The sequence below is a fragment of the Notolepis coatsorum genome (assembly GCF_963971535.1).
Source record: "Notolepis coatsorum genome assembly, chromosome: 5".
In the NCBI taxonomy this organism is placed as follows: Eukaryota; Metazoa; Chordata; class Actinopteri; order Aulopiformes; family Paralepididae; genus Notolepis; species Notolepis coatsorum.
The window spans coordinates 15,452,808-15,476,961 of NC_140169.1; positions in this window are offsets into that span (position 1 = coordinate 15,452,808).

A 24,154-nucleotide genomic window follows, 5' to 3' on the forward strand; every position below is an offset into this window, starting at 1 on the left:
CGAATGTGAGTCAGTTGAGATCATTCCTTGGCCTGCTGACATACTATGCGAAGTTTGTGCCTGACCTTGCCAATAGGCTGAAACCGCTCCATGAGCTGCTACACAAAGCCCAAACATGGAATTGGACAGACAAATGTGAGGCAGCTTTCAAAGGAGCAAAGACAGCCCTCTCTCAGTCTGAAGCCCTCACCCACTTTGACCCCGCCTTGTCACTTCGGCTGGCGTGTGACGCCTCACCTTATGGTGTGGGTGCAGTAGTATCGCACATCATGCCATCAGGGGAAGAGAGACCTATCGCCTTTGCATCACGGACGCTGAGCAAAGCGGAAAGCAATTATGCGCAGATTGAGCGTGAAGCACTGTCTATAGTGTTTGGAATAAAGAAATTTCATCAATATCTCTACGGCAGGAAATTCACGCTACTGACAGACCATCGACCTCTCACCTCTATCTTCGGTCCTCATACAGGCATTCCATCGCTTGCGGCCAGTCGTATGCAGCGATGGGCTTTGTTGCTGTCTGCCCACCGGTATGACATTAGGTATAGGAAGTCGGATCAGCACGGGAATGCTGACGGGCTCTCGAGGCTCCCGTTGCCTGTCACACATAATCGGACACCACAAGCGGAGATCTTCTACTTCAAGGAAGTGACCGCTGCTCCAGTGACCTCAACTCATGTGAAGAAACACACACACACGGACCCGGTCATGTCTGAGGTTATGGACATCGTCACTCGTGGACGGGGAGGGGAGATAACACCAAGCTTGAAGCCTTACCTGGTGAGACGAAACGAGTTGTCGGTCCAGTCTGGATGCCTATTGTGGGGCTATCGTGTCATTATTCCCCCACCACTGAGAGGGAAAGTGCTTGACGAGCTCCACTCTGGACACTGTGGGGTCGTGCGTATGAAGGAAATTGCACGCAGCTATTTCTGGTGGCCAGGCCTGGATGCAGCTATAGAGGAGAAAGCAAAGTCATGTTCTGCCTGCCAGAGAGTGAGAAACCTCCCACAGCTGGCTCCATTACATCCGTGGGACTGGCCTGAAGAACCATGGCAAAGAGTCCACATAGACTTTGCTGGACCATTGGAGAACCACATGTTCTTAATCGTAGTCGACGCTCATAGCAAATGGCCTGAGGTTGTCGTCATGACGGGCACCTCCTCTATGAGGACCATCGAAGAGCTAAGGTCTATCTTCAGCCGCTAAGGTCTACCACAACAGCTGGTTAGTGATAATGGCCCACAACTAGTGTCTGAAGAGTTCAAGACATTCATGGAGGAGAATGGTATTCAGCACATCAAGTCTGCACCCTATCACCCTGCTACCAATGGGCTCGCTGAAAGGTTCGTACAGACCATGAAGCAAGCTCTTAAGTCCTCTCAAGGTACACAGTCCATCAACAGGCGCCTCAGTGCTTTCCTGCTGTCATACCGAAACACACCTCATGCTACGACAAAGGTCTCGCCTGCCTCGGCTATGCTCAAGAGACAACTCCGCACTCGACTTGACCTCCTGAGACCCCAAAAGACGAGGGAGATTGTGCATATGCAACAGAGAGCTCAAGTGGAGAGGCGAGCGAAAGCAAAGTTTCGGAGCTTCACAGCTGGAGACCGGGTTCTCGCCCGGAACTATACAAAAGGGGTCAAATGGATGCCTGCAACAGTTGTTGCAAAAACGGGTCCTGTGTCATATACAGTAGAAACCAGGGATAATCTCATCTGGAGAAGACACATCGATCAACTGCTCCACACGGCTGGTTTCCATGATGACTCACCTCAGCCGCCATCCTTTGTTCCAGAGCAGGAGACCTACCAGGAGCAGCATTCATCACCAGAAGAGCCCCAGACGCAACCTGCAAGAGTGGCCCCTGTCCCAGGCACACCTAGGCCTATCCCAGCCATCACTTCTCCCAGACCCGGACTCCTACAGTCCTCCCCAAAAGACAATGAAACTGACTTGCCTACAGGTCGTTACCCCAGTAGAGTCAGACGCCCTCCTGATAGACTAACCCTTACAATTGGGGCAGAATAATCCCCAGGGTTCAGTCTGGGAATTGAGGTAGTCTACCCTCTTTCCCTAGTTCAGGCAAAGGTTACTAGCCCATGAAAGTTTAAGTTTAAATATGATTTGTTAAGTTAATTATAGAATGAAGGATACCAAACCACAGTGACACTTAGTGTTTTTTTTGTTAATGTTTAAGTACTTACTTTTTAGGGGAACCTTCAAAGTTAAGGGGGAGGGATATGTTGTGTATTGACATTCTAAGTTTGCCCCTTATTAGATAACGTCACGCCCCCTGCTAATAAGTACTGCCGTGATTGTAATCACCTGTGTTGAGTTTTCCACTAAAGAGCTGTCAACTGGAATTTACCCGTGTCTCGTGTCTCCTCATTATTATATGTTATACTAAATAACCAGATGAGTATACAACAGTATGCCCACAGTGAAGCCATCCTCCAAACACTGCTGTGCTCTGAGGATCAAAAAGAGAGAATTGAGGGGGTGGAGAGAATCCTGGCCATCAGGGGATCCAGACACTCAGCTAGGAGACTCCTCTGTCAGGATCAGAAGAACACCTCTCATCAATAGTGACGCTTCCAGCATTGGTGGCTTAATCAGCTGGTCAGAAGATGTGTCAGAGCCACCTCTCACCTGCTCCCTAAGCACCTCCGAGGTGAATAACTTCATCAACACCCCCATGGAGGTTCTCGACTGGCCTTGCCACACACAAAGCATCGAGAGGGTTGTTAAAATGGTGACTGAGGCCTCTGCTAAGTACTTTTCACAAGAAAAAAGGGATGGAGGGATAAGGGCTCAGGAGACCAGCAGGAGGCTGATGTCCAAGAATGAATCCAAGCAGGATCAAATTTAAGAAGATAGAGGATTGATGGAGCCCCATGGATTTTCTCAATACATTGAGACGTTTTTTTAAATGGTTACAGAGGTTTCTGCTGAGTAGTTCTGGAAAGAGCTCACCTATTTATGGCTGACGTTGACTTTAAGTTTGTGTGTAGGTTGGTGGCTAAAGCAGTACAGTAGGAGACCTTGCTGTCCAAGAATGAGTCCAATCAAGATATTGGAACGTGGCAAAGTTCAAGAAGTCACGAGATCGAGATTTAGCACTTAGGTGTTTGTGTGCATTACAAATACAATTTATTATTGTTAGTATTATTATTATTATTATTATTATTGATCTTTGGAGTTGTATCCAGTTATATACAGTTCACTTGTTAATAGATTTGATGGCTTTGTCATTATAAATGATTTCCCATATATTTTTTTATCTTTGAAAGGGGATGGGTACATTTGGCAATTTTGTAATACAATACCAATGGGTTCAAATGGTAAAATCAGCCATTTTGAAATCCAAAATTATGCAGGTTAGAGTTATCCTATCCCAAAAATGAACTCATATTTGAATTCCCCATTAAGAAACACATCATTTAGACACCTTGCATGATAGGATTTCCTTCAGATTCATGTTGGCATCCATGTATGGCCAAGGGGTGAAAAATGGTAAAATCTGCCATTTTGAAATCCAAAATGATGTAGGTTAGAGTTATCTGATCCGAAAAATTTACTCATATTTGAATTCCCCATTAAGAAACACATCATTTAGACACCTTGCATGTTAGGATTTCCTTCAGATTCATGTTGGCATCCATGTATGGCCAAGGGGTGTAAAATGGTCAAATCTGCCATTTTGAAATCCAAAACAATGTAGGTTAGAGTTATCCGATCCAAAAAAGTATCCCATATTTGAATTCCCCACAAAAAAACACATATTTTAGACACCCCACTCGATTGATTTTCCAAAAAAGTATGTCCCGCCCTACTATCGCATGCACTTCTCTGTGTTTCATTACACGTATGAGTGCATGCTTACCAACTGTTCGCCTGTTTTATTGCAACACTACTATCACCGACATCTAAGAAGGGAGATCCCCCCTTGAATGACCCTTCTAAGGTTTCTCTCCTCCACATTGCCTGTTTTGCATTTTTTCCTATTGCTAGGTTTTAGTGAGTTTTTCCTTACCTTCGCGTGGGGTATGTCTGGGAGTGTTGCATTCATTTTGCATTTATTTTAAATGTTTTGGACTTTATGGTGTAAGACGTGTCCGGCCCATGGGCACATTAACGTGTGTTGTCGGGCCTTACAAATACATTTTATTTGATTTATGCTGCTCTGACATCCGAACCCCTGAAAGTCACAGTCTCTGCATCAAAGATGACATGAATGTGCCAGAGAGGATTGCCTCCAGAATCGCTTGCTATCCACAAGACAGCCAACCAAAGACAGAATGCAAGACACAACATGTAGTCCCACACTCGTTAGCTCAGGCCTTCGTTCTCCCCTTTGAGGATTTAATTTTGTGATTTATTTTGATCAATTCACTTTCCAATTCACTTTTCTCTCTTTTCTTTTGTTATTTTTTATAGTGTCCATTAGGATTTCAGAGTTTTTCGTAGTTGTGGTTTTTGAGGTAGCCGCAGTGGCGGCCGGTGTGAACTACATTTGGGTGGGCGCGGGGGGTGAAGGGGGGGGCAAAGCGGACAGCTGACCAAGTGGACAGCTGACTCGACATAACGTCGACATAAGTCGAGTTCATTCAGATACTACACTAGTACACGTATGATCAATGCAATAATGAACACATATATATATCTTGTCATTTTAAACAAGTTACCATTCATCCATTATGCGTCACCCGCTGCGAAATTAACAACAACAATGACACGCTGTGTTGAGAGAGCGAGAGAGAGAGAGCGAGAGAGAGAGAGAGAGAGAGAGAGCGAGAGAGAGAGAGAGAGAGAGAGAGAGAGAGACCGCATTAACTCACTGTTTAGTTGAAACGTGGTCCAGGAGGGCTTGATGCCTTGATAAAGTGTATATGTCCACTGTCCCACAGTCCCAGACTGTTGATGTATATCCACTGTCCAGACTGCATCCAGCTATAGCCAAATAGCTTCTTGTTAGCACAACACAACAATACTGTGATGAGCTGTGTCTTACTGTCTTTGCCCATTTCCGCGTCGAACAGCCTGCAAACTACCTGGCGTTCTATCGCCCTGCTCTAAGACAAACTCTAACCTTAACCAACTTTGAAAGAGTGCCTAAGCTTAACCGTCGAAAGAACTTGCCGTCACGCTCTAAGACAAACTCTAACCTTAACCAACTTCGAAGAGTGGCTAAGCTTAACCAGTGTAGAAACTGATGTCGGCCAATCAGATAGCGTCTCCGAGAAATGCGGCTACGGAAAGTATAGACGCTGCTTGCTTAGATGATATAGACCGCTTGAAAACGCGCCCGGCTTCCATCATAATACATCATATTTCAACGCACAGCGTGTTACGCACTGATTGGCTGCGATGGATACAGTGATGAAACCAGTGCACGCCCACTGTAAGCGCTATTGTGTCTAGCCCGAGAGAAATGCGGCTACGGAAAGTATAGACGCGGTATTATTCTCTATCAGACAGTCACTTCCTGTTAATGAAAACAATTATTTATATTTGATATATTAACGTTATATTGTGCATTGGAAACACAAACATACTTAAAATGAGTAAATATTATTTTTTTATTTGTTTATTTTATTTCTAGGGCCCAAAATATATATATATATATATATATATATATATATATATATATATATATATATATATATATATATATATATATATATATATATATATTTTCTTCTTCTTCTTCTTTTAACCAGGGAGGGCGGCGCTCTAGCGCCCACTATCGGCCGGCCGCCACTGGGTAGCCGTCACCTAAAAATAAAAGGAAGACCTCAATACATTCTCTGCACAACTGTAAACAAGCACTGTATAACACACAATACAAAGATTGAAATAACCCTATAAAGAAAAATACTGTAAGTGTATAACATGTTGATACATGGCAACTAAAATGTAAACCTACTACAAACATGGCTGTGATTTTTGAGTTTGCATTTGACCTTGAGGCCATTCGTAGTGTGTGATGTCATATGTATGGAATGCTATGCATTGCATGTGAGTCTTGATTAACCCTTTCTCTGCCACGCTTATATCCATCAATGTTTGATCACTGCCAGCTCTATTTGTCTATGGAGATGTTCACCTACTTTGCAGGGCTATAACTTTTTTAATTGTATTGCTAAATTGACATTACTATGGCCCATTCAACATCGATTAGCTATTGTTCAGGGTGTAGGAACGTTTTACTTTTTCATTCACACATTCATTTAAAAATACTGTCTAGAGCAGTGGTCACCAACCCGTCGATCTTTGAGACCTTCCCTGTAGATCTTTCCCTGAAAAAAAAATGTAAAAAAATAAATAATTTTTTTTTATCTTTCCCTGAGAGTCCACATTACAGTTCTACTTTTGTTTTTGTGTGAAAAGTGATGCTGCATAAGATGACTGCACTTAGCACTGACTGAGAAAGTACATATTACAGTTCTACTTTGACAAACATATTACAATTAGCATTTTCTAATGTTAATAATATGAGAGTCCACATTACAGTTCTACTTTTGTTTTGATGTGAGAAGTGATGCTGCATAAGAGGACTGCACTTAGCACTGACTGAGAAAGTACACATTACAGTTCTACTTTATAAAATGCTAATTGTAAATATGTTTGGCAATGTTAATTAATAAGAGAAGGTCCACATTACAGTTCTACTTTTGTTTTGATGTGAAAAGTGATGCTGCATAAGAGGACTGCACTTAGCACTGACTGAGAAAGTACATATTACAGTTCTACTTTATAAAATGCTAATTGTAAATGTTTGGCAATGTTAATTAATAAGAGAAGGTCCACATTACAGTTCTACTTTTGTTTTGATGTGAAAAGTTATGCTGCATAAGATGACTGCACTTAGCACTGACTGAGAAAGTACACATTACAGTTCTACTTTATAAAATGCTAATTGTAAATATGTTTGTCAATGTTAATAATATGAGAAAGTCCACATTATAGTTCTACTTTTGTTTTGATATGAAAAGTGATGCTGCATAAGATGACTCCACTTAGCACTGACCGAGAAAGTACACATTACAGTTCTACTTTATAGAATGCTAATTGTAAATATGTTTGTCAATGTTAATAATATGAGAAAGTCCACATTACAGTTCTACTTTTGTTTTGATGTGAAAAGTGATGCTGCATAAGATGACTGCACTTAGCACTGATTGAGAAAGTACATATTACAGTTCTACTTTGACCGTTTAATGTTGGACCAAAGCATTGCATGTAATTAGAATACAGGCAAATAAAAGTCATTTAGTTTAAAGTACAATCTTGGCTGTCTTTTTCTCTCAACGCTTCAATAGGTAGATATTGCCTTCACCAAAAAAAAAAGTGATCTTGGGCTTAAAAAGGTTGGTGACCACTGGTCTAGAGTATAAATATGTTTTTATCGTTTTCTGCAGTAATTCCTAGAACGTGAGATATAGCCATTTATGCATATATTACATCATCAAATGCAGTTTGCTAGCGATTGACGTCAGATTAAAAATTTCAATTGTACAAGGTCCTAAACGTCATGACTCATCATCTGATGTTGACCGGAGGGGGGGGGGGGGGGGGGGGGGGTCGTTTATAATGCAATGACCGACGTTAAATTAATCATGTAGTATGGGTGATATATTGATCATAGCAGTTTGTATGGATAATAGTGTTGTAAAAAATATCGAAGTATCGATACATATCGATACTGAATATTTAAAACGGCTTCGATACTCATTTCCCGAAATACCGATACTTTCTGCAGTATCGGTACCAGCTGGCGAGTGTTCTACAGCAAGTTGTTGACACTCTGTTCAGAGCGCGCTTGCCCCTCCGCCTGCTCCAGCCCTCCCCCTCACAGAGTCACAGAGCAGTCTTCAGTTTGTAAATAAACATTTTAGCAGTGCCAGCGCGGATCTCCATAAAGAAATGAAAGAGGTTCGTGACAGCTGCTCTTTCAACGTCACTGTGACTGAAGCATTAAACCATTAACTCTAGTTTAATACATGATACATTGTCTACTGATGGCGCATAATATCAACAGCTGATTCGTTGTAACGTTACAGCTACCAGCTAACGTTAGCTACTGCTAGCAGTTAGCTCCGTTAGCTTAGCTGGCTACCGTTATAATTACTGCATGGAAACGGAGTAACGTTAACGTTTAAACGTTATGTCGAGGTCATACAATACTACAGTCGACATAAGGTTAACGTTACCCCGTTTCCATCAAGTGTTTAAATAGCAGCAATCTTGTTGAAAATGTAACGTTACTAAAATGCTCTCTCTCTCTCTCTCTCTCGCTCTCGTTATCTTTAAATAAAAATCGAAACTGTTACTAACTGTAATACAAACAGTTCAGTTTGTCAGGTACATGCAACACAGATTACAGTGTTTACATCTGTCTGCTTGAGAAAATACCATGTTCTGCATTTGCAATAAAAATGATTGAACTTCCGGTTTGAACGCAATATGTAGCGATACACGTTTGGTTACAGCTCCGCTCCCGTCAACGTTAATTTCGTTTAAAAAACCTTATTTTAACAATACTAAAGAGATTAAACCACATTGTATGTATTAATAAGACCTTCTACTAACTATATCAAAAGACATAAAGACTCAACATGGATACTAAGGATAAGAGAAAGGGTGGAAAGAGACTCGGCGCAGATACTCCAACGGCGGCGATTTTGACACGGTCGAAGGATACAACAGACGTAGCAGCGGCGGTACCGTTGTTGACTAGCCCCGATGGGGGGACTATAGTGGAGAATATACCGGGACCAATGACGACTGGCCCCGAGAGGGAGACAGCAGATGACAACACAACGGTAACGACGGGGAAAAAAATACCGTAAGAGATAAAGCAGGGGAATTTGAGAAGATAATCTCCAACAAATCCATCGGGTCCCTCATTGCACCTACAACATCAACTGACACAAGCAGTGCAATTACACAACCCGACTTCAATTCTCTGACTATCCTGATGAAGGATCAGATGGTCGCTTTCAAATTACACATCGAGGAACTCAAAGATGTATTCAAAGCATACATCGATGCTAAATTCGAAGAGGTTATGAAAGCGGCCGCTGTACAGGCCGGGCGAATCACGGCAGTGGAGAATACGGTGATAGGAATTACACGGGTGGTCCAAGAGAACGAGAAGAACGTCAACGATGGATTTACAGAGTTAACGAAGGAGATAAAACAGTTGGAAGAAGCGTGTCGGAAGAAAATACAAGAAGTCAAAGAGGAAGCAAGGGAGAGGCAGCTCGAGACCCAACGTTACTACAGGCGAAATAATATCCGCATTGTGGGGCTGGATGAATCAGTCAATTGCACAGAAGACAGTTTTCCAACAGTGTTAGTAGAGATTTTAGATAACAACACCCTACCCACAGCGCCGATAGTGGACCAATGTTACAGAGTCGGTACACGAGACCAAAGAGGCAACGCCCCGAGGGTTATCATTGTTACTCTGCGCAAGACGGTAATAAGAGACGCCATCATCAGAGGGGTGCGCAATCAAAGGGGGAAACTGAAATATGGTGAAAATTCAATATCTATCTACGAAGATCTATGCAAGGAGGCCATCGCTCAGCGTTTCCCCTACAAGGATGTGATGCAGAGAATGTACAAGAGTGGTCTCAGGCCAATCCTTAAGTACCCGGCACTACTATCGATCTTGGGGAAAGACGGTATTAGGCACGGAATACGCACGCCTAAAGCCGCCGAGGATTACATGAAGCAACATGGATCTGGTCCCCTGGGGCAGGACGCAACACTGGCTCGAATCAGATAAGCCTACTCATCTCTCTCTTTCTCTTTGTATTTTAGTAATTTTATTAGAATGACTTTACCACGGCTCAACAAAAGTAACAGATGATATGCACGCTGGCAACACCAAGGCACAAGATGTTTAATATGGTTCGTAAGGCATTATATTTACAGACTTCTGGTCTCTGTGGAGACAATAATCCAACATTGACATTGTGAACATTCTGGAATATTCTGGGCTCCTCTCTCGACTGCTCAGGGACACAAAGGAATATCCCGGAAAATACTAGTAGGTCATGACCCCTGGGCAGGAAGATCATTCTGGAACATAACAGCAGTGTTTTAGTATTTACTAGGGTATTCTACAACCTTCTAGAATATAATGCACCCCTTCAACGAAGGCCTGTAAATTTAACATTAACATCCGGTGTGTATAAGCATATGATCCAATGACTGAAGTTTAATTAGGCTTTAAAAACATCTAAATGTATAAGCACGACAAGGTTATTCTAATATTTTAAATAATTACTCCACTGATTTAGAGATTTGCACAATGTAGCTCTAAAAGTCTCTGTTTTTCTTTTTTCTCTTTTTTCTCTTTACTCAATTTTATTTTATTTGTTTTTCTGTGATGAGTTTTATTTTAGTTCTCACTCCTTTTTTTTAATCTTTCATTGTTATTTTTTTTCATTTTAAAGTGTTAGTATTTATCTCCACTCTTTTCCTTTTTCTGATGTTTCCTACATAAGTTAGTAGAAGGTTCAAATGAATATATCAATGAAGGTATATTTTTCATTTTTCACACTATTGTTAGTACATTAATGGGAAGGCGCAAGACCAAAAGCGACATTCTATTGAATTAGAATGAAAGTTTTAGATCCTATGGCAATTAGCATAGGAAGAGTAGGATTACAAAGCTCAATTTGGGCAATCCGGTGGCTTAAGGGAGGGAGTCATACGCGTAGTAGGATGTGTCTATGGAACACAGTCCTGTACGACTCTCGGTGGGAGGGGGGGAAAGGGGATTTTTATTTGTATATATGTATGTTTTTAAGCTCGGCTCTCAACGGGACCTCAATAGTTGGATGTATATCTATTGTAGCCTCGCACTCCAGAAGCATTACCAACAACGACACAACAACATGTATAGATTATGGCTAGTTTGAATATAATGATCTGGAACACTGGGGGAATAAATAATCAACACAAACGCAAAAGCGTGCTCACACTGATGAAAAAAGAACAGGTTGACGTGGCTCTGCTAAGCGAAACGCTTTCTAGAGAAAGACATAGATACGTTAGCGGACAACACATATCATAACATTAGTCACTCTTCCTTTGGAACGAGAACTCGGGGTGTTGCCATAGTCGTTAGACGGAAGTTGAATATTGAATTAAAGGGAGTATGGTCTGATGTAGATGGTCGGATAACTATAGCTAAGATTGTACACAAGAACAGGAAAATAGCGTTGGTAGCGGTATATGCCCCAAATTTGTACGAAGTGGGTTTCTTCACTACACTAACCAAAGCAATGTTAGACCTTCCCGATTACTCATTTATAATAGGTGCGGATTTTAATGCTATTTGGAATCCAAGGATGGACAAATCTAACCTCACCTTTTCCAGCGAACAAAATAATTCATCTAATGCATTAAAGGATTGGTCAAAGATTACAGGTGTAAATGACTTATGGCGATCACTTAACCCCACGACCCGAAAGTACTCTTGTCGATCTGCGAGACATAACACATTATCCAGAATAGATTATGTCTTTGCATCCCCGAGACTATTTGATAACTATGAAGTGGAAATGATACCCAATGCATTATCAGATCACTGTTATTTACTCCTAAAAGGAACATTTGGTATACTATCTTCCCGAGCCCCAAGATGGCGATTTAACTCGATGCTGCTTAATAACAAGGAATTCATTACACAACTCAAAGAAGCTCTTACAGTATTCCTACCGGAGAATGTAAACTCGGTGCAGGACCCCAGAATAATATGGATGTCGGTAAAGGGAACAATCAAGGATTTCACTGATAGCTTTTCCTCCAAAATGCGCAAGAATCAATGCTCAAAACTGGCTGAACTGGAAACGCTTTACTCAACGTTATTTAATTCTTTACAATACAACTCAATTCGACTGGAAAATCAAGTTAATGTACTAAAAAAAGAGACCAATGCCATATACAGACAACAATCGGAAATACAAATACGTAGCACAAGACAACAGCAGTACTCTCAAGGTTCTAAACCAAGTCACCTATTAGCCATGCGATTAAGAATTAATGCAACATTTGCAGATATAACTACCATTAGAGCACAACAAGTACTTGTTACAGGCCCTGAAAAAATAAACGCGACATTCAAAGAATTCTACTCCAACTTATATAAATCAGAAACGACCTTCGATCAAAACAAAATGGACACATATCTTAATCAAATTAATCTCCCTAAACTTTCAGAGGATGACGCTAAACAGTTAGAAACACCGATCACACTAGAGGAACTCAAGAAGGCCATATCCGAAATGCAAAGTGGTAAGGCTCCTGGAAGTGACGGTATCCCACCAGAAATGTACCTCTCTTGTTGGGACATAATTGGACCCCTATTACTAAATATGATTTTATACTCAGTCAAGGAGGGGAACTTCCATAAGAACGACAATATTGCACTCATAACAGTCCTCCTTAAAAAAGACAAAGACCCCACCGAGTGCGGTAGTTACAGACCCTTAAGCCTCCTCGGAACCGATATCAAACTGTACTCTAAGGTATTAGCCATCAGATTACAAAAGCATATGACGTCTTTAGTTCATCCGGACCAAACTGGCTTCATAAGAGGCCGCTTGATCACTGATAACATAAGACGATTACTGCACGTACTAGATGCCGACAAGGACGACACCATACCTAAGGCGATGCTGTCCCTGGATGCAATGAAAGCTTTTGACAGGCTGGAATGGTCGTATCTATGGGCAGTATTAGAGAGGATGGGGTTAGGTAAAGGTTTCATTGATATGATTAAAGTAGTATACAAAGACCCATCGGCCATGATTACAACAGGTATAATCACCTCCGGAATCTTTCCGGTATCACGCTCAGCTAGACAGGGTTGCCCTCTTAGTCCCGGACTATTCAATCTATCATTAGAGCCTTTAGCACAATATATAAGACAATCCCAATCCATAGAACCAATCGTAATCAAGGGCACACAACATAAAATTAGTTTATATGCGGACGACGTAATACTGTTCATGCAAAACCCCAACACCACATTGCCTCATCTGCTCAAGTTGATTGAGAACTTTGGAGATTTATCGGGATTTAAGATAAATTGGCCGAAGTCGGCTTTCCTTCCACTTAACGCCCCTGCAAAAAAAGATATAACCCTCCCAGAAGAGATACCTATGGTAAAACACTTTAGATGTTTGGGAGTGGAAATATTCCCCACCATAAGACAAACGGTGAAGCACAATTACACAAAAATCCAAAACAAAATCAAAGACGACCTTGATAGGTGGGCAAAACTTAAAAACTCAGTACAGGCACGGATATCAATAGTTAAGATGGACGTACTACCTAGAATCAACTTCTTCAGCTCAATGCTACCTGTTACAAAGGGTCAGATTAAACCGAATATATGTATTTATTGATTGATATATATTGCATAGGATTTGTATATCGTCTGATATCCCTTGTGTATTCTTTATACATATACACGGAATATCCCTTTAACCTAGTACAGACCATAATATTTCGTTCTCCTATTGGAAGCGATCCCCTAGGCGCCAACGGCCATACCCCCAATGCCGAGTTCAAAGTCACCGACAAGGCTTGTCTGAACATGCCTGGCTTTGCCCAGGAATACGAGACAGGAATAAGGCTGGTACTAGTTTGTTCACCCAACATATAAATATGGCGCAGGTGAATACAGAAGTAGTTCGAGTCTTAGTAACAAGTTGAAGCCTCACACCACGATACAACGTGCTGTGAAGTGGGCCCGTTTTGCCCCGAAATAGAGTCTTGTCTTATCCTAATACGTTCGTTCAACGTATCGTTCGCTCCTTACTAGTAAAGCCTTCATCACGAGTCAACGACCAAGTGAAGCGAGCAACCGTGCGTCTAAATAGAGCACTTATAGCCGCGTGCGAATAGGATAGTAAAGTGTCAGAGCTTAGTGGAATAACGTCAAGTTCTACCTAGTTAATGTGAAGTACCGCGCACCGGAGAATCTACACCGGTGAATGCAGAGCCCTTTTCCGGCTGGATTATTATTACTATTGCTTTGGACCAGGCTGTTGGAGCGGAGAAGAATCGTCTACACCCCACTACTGTGTGGGATTTACCCGTGACGTGAGGAACATCACTCGAGCCCGTCTCTTGGAGAGGCTGGCCGGCTTTCACCTGTGCTGCACGCATACTGGGATTACAGCTGCTGCTTTCGTCTGCCGATCAGGGAGTAATATACCGCCTCCCATAGCAGGAGCTTATTGAGTCCCCGCTGATCCAGACTTTGCATTCGAACATTTCCTCCCCCTGCTGGCTTACAACCGGTGGGAACCCTACTAGTATCTCCCGCTGCCTACCAGAGTACCATAGATATAATTCCTAAGATTCAGGTTGTATTATTATCTCTTGCATAATATGAGAATGGACATTCGTTACTGATTTGCCTACGCACATTCCTTTGCCTTATAAGCGCATTGAAAGTAAAGTATATTATGTATTATTGCTGCTAATAAATACTTAAATCCAGTTTTGTGTGGAAACCGTGTCATTGTGGAGATGTTCTCATCATATACCTGTGTACTGTATGGCCAGTAGTAATGTACATAAGATGGTAGTGGTTTAATGATACCATACTTATTAATACAGTCAGGGAATTGTACCCCTCAGTTACAATTGGTCCTTCGAGCCGGAGAAGAATTAGCGTAATATTAATATAATATTAATATTAACATGGCCGATGATGAACACTCCACAAACGGTTCTCCTAAGCTAGATCGCCCGGAGCGCAGACGGCAGCCACCTCTTCACCTAGAGGACTACGTTGTCAGTCCGATACCATACTTATTAATACAGTCAGGGAATTGTACCCCTCAGTTACAATTGGTCCTTCGAGCCGGAGAAGAATTAGCGTAGTATTAATATAATATTAATATTAACATGGCCGATGATGAACACTCCACAAACGGTTCTCCTAAGCTAGATCGCCCGGAGCGCAGACGGCAGCCACCTCTTCACCTAGAGGACTACGTTGTCAGTCCAATACCTAGCTTTAAAAGGAAGTTAAATACGGATAAAGTAACTAAAGCGGATAGTAAAATTATGTCCAACCCTACCGACCAGGCTACCCCGCCAGTAGAGACCCTAGTGGGTTCTAACGTAACTGACCAAGCTCACGGGGGGGACCAGGAGGGACATGACATGACTTTACCCCCCGACAACGCCAACGGGACAGTCCCCGGAGAGCTCCAGGATAAAGAAAGCGCTCCAGGGACGGAACCCGACCCACTACCAGAAGAGAAGCGCGCCCAGGAGACGGACCTCGAGGCGCGCCCAGAGAACAGATCTCCAACGAGCACTGCCGGAAGCCGATCACCTCCGCCGGTGTCTTCCCCCAGCGAAGCGGACAAGATGCTGGCGCAGGCACTCATCGCCACCCTGGCAGCCTCCACCGAACGCGATCGACTTCAAGCGCAACAGACGAGCGAGCGCGAACAAGCTGCAGACCAACGAGAGCGCCTTCACGCGCAACTCCAAGCCAAGCCCTCCGTGAACGCGAACATTCTGCAACTGAGCGAGAGCGCTTCCAGGCGCAACAAAGGAGTGAAGACGACCGCATAAGACTGGAGACCAGACGCCTCCAGACGGAAGAGAACATTGAGAGATGCCGCGCCGATGCGCAGCGCGACGCCGCCAATGCCCAGCGCGAAGCAGCGCGCGACGCCGCCCATGCCCAGCGCGAGACAGAGCGCGACCGGCTGCAGGCGCAGCTGATGGACAAATTGATTACCATGGCGACACCCCCTCACTCCGCACGGAGCTCCCGGAGATCGTCACGACAAGGGTCTAGGGCACATTCCCCTACCCGACCAAGCGACCCGGGACCCCGCCAACAGGAGGATCCTGTCCACGTCTCCGAACCCCCTCCCCGGCCGGTCCATACGAGACCCAGCAACCGGGAAGAACCGGACCACGCTGAGAGACTGAACAGAAGACTCCAGGACCTAGCAGAGGAAGAGGAGGAGGAAGAGGAGGAATGTCAAGCCGACCAGCAGCAACGTACTCTGGACCAGGAGGCCCAGTACAGCCCCGACCAGCAGCAACGTACTCTGGACCAGGAGGTCCAGTACAGCCCAGAAGTCAGCCCCGAGGCACTGCGCTACAAACCCCCGACTCCACTCACGGGTGAGTTTGACGCACCGCCAGCCCCGAGGAACAGCACCTGGGTACCCGACCTTCGGTACCCACCAAGTACCAGCCCAAGACGACACGTAAGAGGAGACTCGCCTAGGAGGCCTCTCCCCCAACGCTTACCGATGTGCCAGCCATCCATGGCATCGTACCTTGGCACACCGACGTTCCCGGACTTCACACACGAGAACAGAGCACAGTACACAGAGCTACGAATGTGCTTAGAGACAATGATGTCCGATGTACCGGATGAAACGTACAAGTATGCTATCCTACTCAAGCACCTGAAGGTGCCCAGAGCGCACAATATAGCGCTGGCATATTCCAACTCTACTACCCCATACACCGCGGCTCTAGTAGCCCTCGACCAACGCTATGGACGCATATGGGACTACGTGATACAGGAGATAAGAGACATTGACCGTCTCCCCCCAGCCAGAGACAACAGAGCATTGGATGACCTCTCTATCAAGGTACAGTCCCTGGTAGGGATGCTGGGGGCCCAAAAGGAAAAGGGGATCTATGAACTGTACGCTAACTCTAATGTAGAGAGGATACTAGAGAAGCTCCCTCCCGCCCGACAAGAGCGCTTCAGGCGGCAGAGAGACCACCGCGACCCCAATGGCCCAGAGGCATCCCTCCTAGACCTATCTGAGTTCCTCGCCAGGTAGGTCAGTAGCCTACGACTCGACACGTTCGTATGGAGTGGACCAAGCCCAAGACCAGGACCTCGGGGATCAACAGATAACCGCCGGTTGGTGACCGTTATGCACCAAGCCGAATCAGTACCGCAGCACAAGAACCACAACACCCCCTCGACGAAAGAGGACCAGTGGAAGATTGAGTGCCAGTACTGTGAGGGAGAACATCGGCTGTACCAATGCAACACTTTCGGGAAGCTGACCACGGATGAGGTGAGTCAGTGGATCAAGGACCACCGCCGCTGCTTCCGCTGCGCGCGCAGCCACCTGGCAGCTGAGTGCCGCTTGAAGAAGAAGTGCAGCAGGTGCGGTGGCACCCACTTGGAGGTCCTGCATGACATCAACAAGCGTCAGCCAGGACAACAGAGTGGGCCCGTCGCGGTAATGTACCATGCCGAGGCGGTGGCACCAGTACCGAAGAGCCACCAGACCGCCCCCTACTGTACCTACTGCGACGGCGGACACTGGCTGGCACAGTGCGCCGAATATAAGACACTGAACCCCGTCCAAGTTGACCAGTGGCGTGAGGCGGCCCAGGCGGGCGCCGCTTACCGCGCAGGGGCGGCCCAGGCGGGCGCCGCTTACCGCGCAGCACTGTGCGGGGCCCACCAGAAGATCCAAGGCAACCGACCAACAGGAGTGCTCCACATTGACCAGCATAGCGGGACCCCCCGAGTGCTCATCAAAGTGGTCAGAGTGCTCCTGAGCTACGAGGACAAGGTCCTGGACACTTACGCCGTCCTGGACGATGGGTCTGAAAAGACTCTCCTCCTCGCTTCCACCGCAGCCCAGTTGGGCCTGCGGGGTGCCAAAGGTACCATGACCATACGCACCATCAGAAGGGACCAGAAGACCATAAAAGGTGAAAAGGTCTCCTTCAAGATAGCAGCGGTGGACCAGCCCGAGAAGCAGTATAGTATAACCAACGTCTTCACCAGCCACGACATAGGCCTGTCTCAGTACACCTACCCCATCCCACAGCTGATGGCCAAGTATGTGCACCTACGTCAACTACCTATACCGCTTATCGACGGCGCCACACCGACCCTGCTCATCGGCTCCGACCACGCGGACCTCATTCTCCCAATTGAGGCGGCCCACATCGGACCCAAAGGATGCCCAGTCGCGGTTCAGACCCGACTGGGATGGACGCTCCAGGGCCCCCTCTACGGACTTGACAGTCAACCCACGTCTACACGCTGCCTACACACAAAGGCGAGCGACACCGGCCACTCCCTCGCACAGCCCGTTGAGAGACTATTGACATTAAGCGAGAGGCCTGTGAGAGAACAGTGGGCACAAGAGGGAGTTCGGAACTCCACCTCCCTCAGCTGCGATTCAGACGTAGCTGACCTCGAACCTAGCACCTCCAGCGACTCCTTGACGGGGCGGCCAGAACCGGCCCCTCCTCAGACGGGGTACAGAGCAAACAAGAGAAACAGACGGAGGAGGAGGAGGCACAGCCAAGCACAGATCAAAGCAGTCTCAGGCCCGCTTCCTCCTAAACCCCCCTTCATCCCGTCCAGTCGTCATGATCATAGACCAGTCACTACCCCGAGCTGCGTGGCCGGCCGGCCGCGTAAGCAAAGTGACCACTGGTGCCGACGGAAAGGTCAGAGCGGCAGAAGTGCTCGTCCAAGGGCGGACATACAACCGACCCGTGGCGAGGCTGATAGAGTGGCCAAGGCTCCCAGACTCGCTTAATGACGACCATGACCCCCTGACTTTGTGAACTGCCTACCCTCACAACAGACATTGAGTAGTGGACAGTGCGGTTGATCTGTCTCTGCTTATCTAATTAGGTGGGACTAATTAGGAGGCGGCTGTTACAAAGGGTCAGATTAAACCGAATATATGTATTTATTGATTGATATATATTGCATAGGATTTGTATATCGTCTGATATCCCTTGTGTATTCTTTATACATATACACGGAATATCCCTTTAACCTAGTACAGACCATAATATTTCGTTCTCCTATTGGAAGCGATCCCCTAGGCGCCAACGGCCATACCCCCAATGCCAAGTTCAAAGTCACCGACAAGGCTTGTCTGAACATGCCCGGCTTTGCCCAGGAATACGAGACAGGAATAAGGCTGGTACTAGTTTGTTCACCCAACATATAAATATGGCGCAGGTGAATACAGAAGTAGTTCGAGTCTTAGTAACAAGTTGAAGCCTCACACCACGATACAACGTGCTGTGAAGTGGGCCCGTTTTGCCCCGAAATAGAGTCTTGTCTTATCCTAATACGTTCGTTCAACGTATCGTTCGCTCCTTACTAGTAAAGCCTTCATCACGAGTCAACGACCAAGTGAAGCGAGCAACCGTGCGTCTAAATAGAGCACTTATAGCCGCGTGCGAATAGGATAGTAAAGTGTCAGAGCTTAGTGGAATAACGTCAAGTTCTACCTAGTTAATGTGAAGTACTGCGCACCGGAGAATCTACACCGGTGAATGCAGAGCCCTTTTCCGGCTGGATTATTATTACTATTGCTTTGGACCAGGCTGTTGGAGCGGAGAAGAATCGTCTACACCCCACTACTGTGTGGGATTTACCCGTGACGTGAGGAACATCACTCGAGCCCGTCTCTTGGAGAGGCTGGCCGGCTTTCACCTGTGCTGCACGCATACTGGGATTACAGCTGCTGCTTTCGTCTGCCGATCAGGGAGTAATATACCGCCTCCCATAGCAGGAGCTTATTGAGTCCCCGCTGATCCAGACTTTGCATTCGAACATTTCCTCCCCCTGCTGGCTTACAACCGGTGGGAACCCTACTAGTATCTCCCGCTGCCTACCAGAGTACCATAGATATAATTCCTAAGATTCAGGTTGTATTATTATCTCTTGCGTAATATGAGAATGGACATTCGTTACCGATTTGCCTACGCACATTCCTTTGCCTTATAAGCGCATTGAAAGTAAAGTATATTATGTATTATTGCTGCTAATAAATACGTAAATCCAGTTTTGTGTGGAAACCGTGTCATTGTGGAGATGTTCTCATCATATATTTGTGTACTGTATGGCCAGTAGTAATGTACATAAGACGGTAGTCGTTTAATGATACCATACTTATTAATACAGTCAGGGAATTGTACCCCTCAGTTACACTACCGTTACCCCCTCCAGAGGGATACTGGAAAAAATTACACTCCTCCACATACAAATTTATTTGGAATAACAAACCACCACGTATAAAAAGATCCACCGCACAGAGAAATAATGCAGACGGTGGTATGGCATTTCCAGATTTCTTCCACTATTTTAAGGCGTACACTTTAAGACCATTGACAACATGGTTTGATCCCCAAGCATTAGTATCCTAGAGAAAATTAGAAGAAAATATAGTAGCCCCACATAGACTGAAGGACATAGCATACACTAAACTATCAATTAAGCATTGCGAACGGAAATTTGGCCCCATAATTACTCATGCGATCCGGATATGGATTGGAAAACGACCTATAAGATTCCCTATATGGGAAAAGCAAGGCATACACTCATTAGGGGATGTTTTTAACAAACAGGGTTTTTGTAGTTATGAAGAAATACGCAAAAGATTTTATCTCACCAAGTCCACACATCTTTTTTACATACAGTTATTGTTATGTTTGAAGTCTCAAGGTGTTCCATTAAATATACCAATTGAACACCACAGATACCACAAATTCTTCTATGAAAGAGAGACATCGAGTTGTTTCAGATTTTTATCATCAATTACTAACGCCCTCGTATGAAACCCTCCACCTAGACTCCGTCTGGAGGAGGGATATACCAGACCTGGAAAGTGATTTTGATTGGCAAGAAGCCTGGGCAAATGTTCGACTCGCATCAAGGAACCCGGACCATCAACTGAAAGATAATCAACCATCAAAATTCCTGTCATACCCTTTTGATAAGGTGATAGAATTAATATTTAAACCATTAAACCCACCCTCGCTGAGTCTGCCTTCTCCTCTAATGCATTTGGTTCGACCTGCTGACCCGTGGTGCAGGCCGAAGCCCAGTCTCTTTTTCACACACAGTTTGGTTTGACCTGCTGACCTTTTGGCTCTGGGCCCCTCTCCACACACACACACGTGCACGCACGCGCACATCTACAGATATAAACACATAGCTCACACACTTTCACACCTCACATGCACGTACACACTCACATACACACCGATAGACAGTTCGTTTCACACACACTTACACACAAACATACACACAGATAAACACACATAGAATTTATGGCCACCACTTGGTTGCTTAAGTATCACAAAAATGTCATGAATAGCACGGAGTTAAAGACAAATTACTAGAGTAAGGACATGAACTCGGGTCTAGTCTCGCACACACTCACTCAAACGCATACACAAACATATACACACAGATACACAACCCACCCAAATGCGGGGGACCCCAGAGACCAATTATCGTTCGGCCCCCACCCTTAATGAAAGGCACGTACTGAAAAGACCCCTCCCTCTACCTTCTCTTCCCGCGTGTTTCTCTTTGTCCTCAGCTATGATGGTGACAACTATCAATCATTAAGCCAAGAGGAGGGGTGTCCAACGACAAATGTATAAATGATGTGACGATGTATTATCGCGACGACCACTTGGCAACTGCTCGCTCCGTGTGTGGAGGTGTATGCATTGGTCCTGGTGGTCCGGATTGTGATCTATTCGTGCTGTGAGAGTTCAGTAAAACTGCTGACTGCCATCTGACTCCTGTCTCATCTCTGCTCACCAAGCCGACATTCAATTAAAAGAACCCAGGGTTAATTTACATTATAAGTGGAAGATCCAAGAGATTATCTTTATCCTTTTAAAAATCAATCTTAACTATATTCACAGGACATACTTGACTCCTATAAGACTGAAAAAAATTGGTCTTATACAAGACTCCAAATGCTCCTTATGTACAAATGGGGACGAGGGGACATTTATGCACATGTACTGGGACTGCCCACCAGTTAAGATATTCTGGAAAGAGGTGACCCAGCAATTATCAAATCTCTTAACTTGGAATATACCTGTACACCCCTCTGTATTACTGCTGAATGATGTTTTTGAGTGTGCAGTACATCCACAGCTAAAGAGGTTTGGTTTTGGTTTGGTTTTATCGGGTATCACAGTGGCTAAAAAGCTGATAACATCACAATGGTTCCAACCGGAAAAAAGGTCTGGATTATTACATATCTCGATGTGATCTATCAAGAAATATCTACAGCAAGAATTTTGGGTCTCAATGAATCCAAAATGACATTGTGGTTAGAAGTGGTGGAGAAAATAAAAGCTAGCATATAATGGTAGTGTCTGGTTAGGAGCGAGGGATAATGGATGGATTATCCAATGGGGGGTCCGGGAGGGGGGGGGGGGTACGAGCTAGAGCATATGTGTGTAGGTTATTAGATAACAGGTATTAAGGGTATATCCTGTATAAGACAATTAACTAAATGGTGATTTCATTGGATGTGCACTGTCAACTAATGCTTGTATATCTTATCGAGTGTTGTCATGTTTGTTTATGTGTTTGTTTAAAAAATAATTAAAAAAGAAAATACAAAAAAAAAAAAAAATTATTGAAGTGAGATGAACAGTTATTTTTAACACTATGATCGCCGCGGATGAGTTTTCACGTCATTCCGAGCCATGCTCATTCTGCCGAAGACGCTGTAACTCGTCTTTGATGTCAATATTGGTGTCATCGAAATCATATTTCCTTTCCGGAGCCCTGAGACACACTGCTGATCTCCTCTCAACTCTCTAGCGGTTCAATAGTGCCATCTGGTGGCCGATCGGCAGATCGCCAACCGGATATTAACCTTTGAACCGGTAGTGCTCATCCATATGTGGTCCGGCCACTCGCTATAGCTCCCGCGACTCCATCTTGAAACACTGGATAATAGATCGCTCGCCCTAACTCAATAAACAACGTTATTTGGACGTATATACTATTATACAACCTGGAAATGGATCGGGCATTTCTACATCCCATAATAGAAAAAAATCTGTTCCACGCTCATCTGCCAGCGGCACGAGGAAGCCACGGTAAGATTCAGGGTTATTTTCTAACGTATTCTATACTAACTGATCTGATGAACATATGACCCACTCTGGATGAATCATCTAACGCTGCCCACGGAATTATAAACAATCCCCCGCCAATCCGGTCATCATCAGATGCTGCGTAGAAACGTCTAGAACCACGTCCAGTTGAAACTTTTTATCTCACACAGATTCCTACCAAACTGTATTTGATCATCAATATAATGCATTTAGGGCTATAAATCACGTTCTGAAGAAAGCTGCAGAAAACGATAAAAACATACTTATACTTTAGACCATATTTTAGTATGAATATGTGAATGAAAAAGTTTAACGTTGCTACACCCTGAACAATACATATAGGACATTGAATGGGCCATAATAATGGCAATTTAGCAATAGAATTAAAAAAGAAGGGGAACTTCTCCATAGACAAATAGAGCTGGCGAGGGATGGTAAATTATGAATTTAACCCATGGCGATTAAAGTGTTAAATGTGTGATCTAAAGATAAACAAAGGGTTTTAAAAGTGTTATATTTATCTTCTCTTATAGTACCAGAGAGAAGCTGAGGAGAATCAACCAGCAACAAAAGCTAAATTTGTTTAAAAAAAATATATATATATATATATATATATTAGGGCTGTCAGTTTATTCGCGTTAATTAGATTAATTAATTACACAGCAAATAATCGCGTTATGAAAATTAACTCAAAATTAATTACAATTTTTATTTTTATAATAATTATTTTGTTTTGTATCATTCATTCCATAAGAATGTAGAATACACATTTACAGATTTCTTTTTAATATGGTCCATTTGCATGTTCTTGGTATCTGATTCTAGGGACATCTATGAATCTCAGGGAATGTATTTCCAGTGTCAGAAATACTGTGGGCTAGATCCACAAAGAATGGATTGCACGGTGCAAGGTGCACCCTTTACTTACAATTAATTATGAATTGAAAATGGGGGACCCTGATGTAAACAAGACAAAAGTCTTTCTCTGGTCTGCATCCCCTTAACAATTGTGTGTATTGAGCCGTACTGTATTGTACCCATTCTGCAATCTGTTAATAACATTTTCATTCAATCAATCAATCTGTGCAGTGATTGATTGAATGAACATTTTATTTTGAGTAAATTGTAATGAACCAAATGAGAATATAAATAATTTTTTTTTTATCTTTGACTGTGAATAACACTATGCTCAA